Source organism: Pistacia vera, unplaced genomic scaffold (assembly GCF_008641045.1).
Source record: "Pistacia vera cultivar Batoury unplaced genomic scaffold, PisVer_v2 Contig339, whole genome shotgun sequence".
NCBI classification, from domain to species: Eukaryota; Viridiplantae; Streptophyta; class Magnoliopsida; order Sapindales; family Anacardiaceae; genus Pistacia; species Pistacia vera.
The window spans coordinates 114,204-121,040 of NW_022196156.1; the positions used below are offsets into that span (position 1 = coordinate 114,204).

General features: G+C 33.3%; 1 long non-coding RNA gene across 1 annotated transcript; it reads right to left on the bottom strand.

Moving 5' to 3' along the window:
* Nucleotides 1–426: 426 nt before the first annotated feature.
* LOC116138214 lies at nt 427–6,064 on the bottom strand. The gene is made up of 6 exons (XR_004129268.1): nt 5,638–6,064; nt 5,335–5,540; nt 5,069–5,224; nt 4,712–4,764; nt 4,530–4,609; nt 427–541 (listed from the first exon to the last, which is right to left on the bottom strand). It is a non-coding gene; the product is annotated as an uncharacterized LOC116138214 (long non-coding RNA).
* Nucleotides 6,065–6,837: the final 773 nt, after the last annotated feature.

Genomic DNA, 6,837 nt, shown 5'->3' on the forward strand with positions numbered 1-6,837 from the left:
GAATGTAAGTTTGTAACTTTTTGATAATAAAATATACTTTATTGATGAACACTTTACGCTGCATTTAGATATGAAGAACACTTAAAAGAGTAAGTGCTTTTAAGATTACAATAAGTTGGCACATAAATCATCAATTTTTTACTCTATAAAAGAAAAGATTACCTTTTCCAATATGATCTTCACTTTCCATCATGTTAGCTGCTGGGTTTGAGAACAAATCATGTTCATTTCTTGGGTAAAAGTTGTTTACGAGTTGAAGTGTTGATTGTTTCATCGACTCATACTCACTCCTCAATTGATCATACATTTCATCTGGCTTTCTCTTCTGTCTGGTATTAAAATGCGTTAGTTTTATCAGGATCCAAGAGCCAAATATGTAATCTTTAAGAAAAGGATATAAAAGTGTAAAATAGTAATTTAGACTGATCTGGATTTCTCAGAAAACTTTTTCTGGAGTTCCTGCTTGTCCTTTGACAAATTCTCAATCTCTTGTTTCATCATCTGACACCTCTTGCCTATTAAACCTCAACTTCTCAATTTTCTCTAATAAAACAGAACTAAATTTTCAGAAAACTCCACCACACAACCTCAACTTTTCATCCCACTATTAGAAAACATAATCAAAAATCTATACAAAGACCTCAAGTTTTCAACATTCTTTTACAGAAACAGAACTAATGTTATCAGAAAACTATCCACAACCACATTAAGTTTTCAACTTCTTTCACAAAACATAACTAATGGCATTTGAGGGGTAATCCATTCACATCAACAGATACTTAATCCACCATAGTATTTCAGTTTTCCCTATCATTAATATATCTTTTTTTTTTTTTTTTTTTTTTTTCCATTTCCTATCCAAAAAAAGAGAGTCAATACCTACCATATATTTTACAATCTTTCCCCAATAGTTTTTTGTTATGAGGATTGCTCTACCCATTTGCTATATTTACAGCTATCAAAGTTACCTATTGTATTATCCACATGTCATGGCAAAATAATAGAAGTTTCTCTAGACGCTGAAGTTAATAAGGATGTTTTATCCAGCTTATAGATTCTGCAGTTGGTATCATGTGATTGTGCTCAGTGGAAGGTTCTGCCAAGATGAAACCTGGTTTCTTCATTCTCAATTGGCTTTCCAGTTTTAGGATCCACAAACAACAATGAGTCCAATGCTAGAGGGTTTTATACTATTGTTTGGATCTGTACTTGATAGCTTAAGCCATTGGTTCAAGTGATTAGTTAATATGATATCAGGGTAAAAGCTCATGAGTTCAAAACCTCAAACTAGGGATGGGCACAAAGCCGGCCCGATCTGGCCCGAACAGGGCGGATCCGAATCGTTCGGGCTTTGGGCCGGGATCAGGCCTAAGATTAGCCCCAGAATTCGAGGACGGGCCGGGGCTAGGATAGGTCTTGCCCCAGCCCAGCCCATATATTATATATATATATATACCTATATTAATTTTAATATTTAAAAATCAATCATATATACCTATAATAATTTTAATATTTGAAAATCAATTATACATTATACAATGACAAATTATAATTGTATAAGTATTTTATGAAACTATATACAAATAGGTAATAAATAAAACTAGATTAAATATAATAAATCATTATAAATATTTGTAATATATATATATATTATACACAATATGTTAATGCTATGAAACAAAAGTTATACATTCGACATTATATATTATACATTATATATGGTATGCATTCGACATTATACATTGGATATTATATATGGTATATATTATATAAGTATAAGTGTAATTAGTTTTTATTTTGACCTACTTTAACAGAAATTTTTGGATTCGCTATTGATTATAATAAATGTATAAATTATTATAATTCTTTTTAATTATTATAATTTATAAATAAAGTCCTTGACACGTTGTGGAGTAATGGAGTACGGACACCTTGTGAAGTAATGGAGTATGGACCAGGACCTTGTCCTTCGTTTTCAAGGAATTTCAAATTTTCAATTCCATCTTTCCATTACATAATTACCATTTTCCCTTGTTATGTTTTCATAAAAACAATTTTGCCCTTCCTTCATAAACACAAATTATGCCCAAATCCTAGATTAGATTATATATTTAATATGTACATTATAGATTTAATTTCTTTTTTGATGATATAGTTTTTATGTTTAAAATGTATATTATATATTTAATTTTTTTTTTTTTTTTTGTTGGTATATATAATTTAGAGAAAAAGATAATAAAACTAATAAGGATACAAAAACACAGAAAACCCCCAAACGGGGAATTCGGGGATTTGGGAACCGGCTTTTTTCGGAGATTCCCTAAATTCCCCGAACGGGCTTCGGGCCGGGATCGGAGAATCCACTTGGGCTTTCGGGCCGGGGCCGGGGCCGGAGACAGGAGTCCCCGGCCCGTGGCCATCCCTACCTCAAACGTCATGCACCAATATTTGTATTTGGTATGGAGCTTGTTTTTGCCTGAGTTGAAGCTTGGCTCACATTACATGTGAAGGAGTCTATTCAAGGGTTTATAATATTGTTTGGTTCCTCACATGAAAACTTAAGTTTTTTAATCAGGTGATGACTTAACATCTACAATATTAAACACAAAACACTAAATTACAATCCTGGCTTAATTGAGTAACAGAGAGAGAGAGAGAGAGAGAGAGAGAGAGAGAGAGAGAGAGAGACCTTGTTTGCAAAGTCGAAACATTTTCAGCAACTACGCGAGAGTTTAATGCATTGGTATTATTCCCAATATCCAAATCACTCTGCAAAAGGCAAATAAAATTGGAATTTATATTGATTCACTCATTGAAGNTTACCTATTGTATTATCCACATGTCATGGCAAAATAATAGAAGTTTCTCTAGACGCTGAAGCTAATAAGGATGTTTTATCCAGCTTATAGTTTCTGCAGTTGGTATCATGTGATTGTGCTCAGTGGAAGGTTCTGCCAAGATGAAACCTGGTTTCTTCATTCTCAGTTGGCTTTCTAGTTTTAGGATCCACAAACAACAATGCGTCCAATGCTAGAGGGTTTTATACTATTGTTTGGATCTGTACTTGATAGCTTAAGCCATTGGTTCAAGTGATTAGTTAATATGATATCTGGGTAATAGCTCATGAGTTCAAAACCACAAACTAGGTATGGGCACAAAGCCCGGCCCGAACGGGGCGGATCTGAATCGTTTAGGCTTTGGGCCGAGGTAAGGCCTAAGACAAGCCCTGAAATTCGGGGACGGGCCGGGGCCAGGATAGATCTTGCCCCAGCCCAGCCCGTATATTATATATATATATACCTATATTAATTTTAATATTTGAAAATCAATCATATACACCTATATTAATTTTGATATTTGAAAATCAATCATATATACCTATAATAATTTTAATATTTGAAAATCAATTATACATTATACAATGATAAATTATAATTGTATAAGTATTTTATGAAACTATATACAAATAAGTATTAAATAAAACTAGATTAAATATAATAAACCATTATAAATATTTGTAATATATATATATATATACACAATATGTTAATGCTATGAAACAAAACTTATACATTCGACATTATATATTATACATTATATATGGTATACATTCGACATTATACATTATACATTATATATTATATATGGTATATACTATATAAGTATAAGTGTAATTAGTTTTTATTTTGACCTACCTTAACAAAAATTTTTGGATTTGCTATTGATTATAATGAATGTATAAATCATTATAATTCTTTTAATCATTATAATTTATAAATAAAGTCCTTGACACCTTGTGGAGTAATGGAGTATGGACCAAGACCTTGTCCTTCGTTTTCAATGAATTTCAAATTTTCAATTCCATCTTTCCATTACATAATTACCATTTTCCCTTGTTATGTTTTCATAAAACAATTTTGCTCTTCCTTTATAAACACAAATTATGCCCAAATCCTAGATTAGATTATATATTTAATATGTACATTATAGATTTAATTTTTTTTTTGATGATATAGTCTTTATGTTTAAAATGTATATTATATATATAATTTTTTTTTATTTTTTTTTTTGGTTGGTATATATAATTTGAAGAAAAGGATAATACAACTAATAAGGATACAAAAAAACAGAAAACCCCCAAACAAGGAATTCGGAGATTTGGGAACGGGTTTTTTTCGGGGATTCCCTAAATTCTCCAAACGGTCTTCGGATCAGGATCGGGATCGGGGAATCCCCTTGGGCTTTCGGGCCGGGGCCGGAGACAAGGGTCCCTGGCCCATGGCTATCCCTACCTCAAACGTCATGCACCAATATTTGTATTCGGTATGGAGCTTGTTTTTGTCTGAGTTGAAGCTTGGCTCACACTACATGTGAAGGAGTCTATTCAAGGGTTTATACTATTGTTTGGTTCCTCACATGAAAACTTAAGTTTTTTTATCAGGTGATGACTTAACATCTACAATATTAAACATAAAACACTAAATTACAATCCTGGCTTAATTGAGTAACACAGAGAGAGAGAGAGAGACCTTGTTTGCAAAGTCGAAACATTTTCAGCAACTACGCAAGAGTTTAATGCATTGGTATTATTCCCAATATCCAAATCACTCTGCAAAAGGCAAATAAAATTGGAATTTATATTGATTCACTCATTGAAGATATAATACAAAGAAGTTCAGAACAGTCCACATTCCTAATTGACTTTAGTTACCTGCTCCTTCACTTTGGGAAAACTTTTCCTGGAGTTCCTACTTGTCAAAAAATCTGCACTTGAAATATTATGAGTCAAAAATATATGAAAGCCTGGGTTTTCGAAACACCAATATTTCAGTCATCTAAGGGAAATCTGCATTTGAGAAAATATTCCCTCCGCAGGGATAGATGGGTCGAAACCAGCAAAATCATTAGAGTTTTTCATTGTGTCACTGTCAATTTCAGATGAACTTTCCCTAGGAAGCTTAAATGCATAACATATATGAAACATCCCCTTTTCCACCACCCAAAAAAAAAAAAAAAAAAAAAAAAAAGAAAGGAAGTTGTTAATAATAAAAGATATGCAGAGGTTGACCTTAGAAGGCATCCATTCCACACCATAAGCAGGATTCTCTGTAGCAAGATCTAACAACAGCAACAAACAATATGCTCCTAAAGAAACTTGTACTGTTACCATCATAAGGTTCTCCATAATGTGTCAAAGATTTAACATCAGCAACTGGCGGAGGACCTGTGACCAATTGGCAAGCACATTAACCTGAATAAACTACATATATTGATATATGAAATGCAATTACTAATAAATTAATATGATTTCACTGATGAATGCCAAACACATACCTAATTCATCGTCAAATGCAAGGCAATATGCTTTTAGTTCACGATCTGTTTCTCTGTTCATGCGTTGACACCTTCCTAATTGACTTTAGTTACCTGCTCCTTCACTTGGGGAAAACTTTTCCTGGAGTTCCTGCTTGTCCTTTGACAAATTCTCAATCTCTTGTTCCATGATCTGACACCTCTTGCCTATTAAACCTCAACTTTCTCTAATAATGCAGAACTAAATTTTCAGAAAATTCCACCACACAACCTCAAGAAGGAAACACACCCAGATGCCAAAAGAGGGAGAGTGGACGGTCTAACCTTGGCAATGAAAGAAGAGACCATCTCGGCGCAAGACCGAGGATAAGAGTATCTGGCAATGGCCTGAGAAGAGAGACCGTTTAGGGTCCCACAAAGCGAGCATGACCACGCCCACTGCTCCAGTTCGCAGTACTCATTGAAATAGGCATAACAGTCCTCGCATCGAGGTAGCAAATTCCCATCGGATCCGTACACCGGCTTGACGCCGTTCTCGTCCTTGGTTGCGAAGGGTGTCACAGTGACGCCCCATGGCAGGCGTGAAGCTTCTTGTGCGTCTGGGTCCGTAGAAAAGCGTGACATCGTGGCTCGAACCGCCATGGTTTCTAAGAGGTGTCTTTTTCTTTCAGTTTCTCGGTAAACAAACAGAACTGAGGAAAAAAGAGTGGGGTCTTCTTCGTCAATCTTATCCCTGCCTTTACCCCACTTCTTATCTGCAACCAAATCAATTCAAAACCATAATATGATTAATCAATTAATTAATAAAATCAATGAATTGCATTGGATTAAANACCTGTCATTCAACCACACCCAAGGTCGCAAGATTGAGTAATTCTAGAGCTCCAAAAAGGTCATACATGTTAATCAATCAGGGATTTTTTTGAAATCCTATATCACAATCAAATAGCGAGGTGTGTTTCGAAATTATATAGATACATACATTAATTAAGTTTTGATTAAACTTTGGATCCTCCCATTATATGATGTTGCGTGTAGATATATAGATTAATCAAGTTTTGACTAGACTTTTAGATGCCCCAGTTACATGATATTACATATCTAAAAATATTTTACCATATTAAGACCTTTGAATGCTCCAATTAGATGATGTTACGTATCTAATAATATTCTATCATGTCAAAATAAAGGAATTTTAGAAAAGTTTTTATTAGATATTTGGATGCCCCAATTACATGATGCCACATGTCTAATAATATTTCATCATGTCAAAACCTTTGAATACCCCAATTACACGATGCCACATGTTCAATAATATTCCACCATGTCAAAATAAAGGAATTCTAGAGCTTCAAAATGATTATCATATAACTTATGTCTGCGTGATTATATATATATATAGTATAATTTCTCTATAGTCATAATGTTATGACTAACTAAATTTATTACTATAAAAAGGTTATTACTTAATAGATGTATAGTTACAATAATAATTTTTTTATTTTAAAAAAAATTCTTATTTTA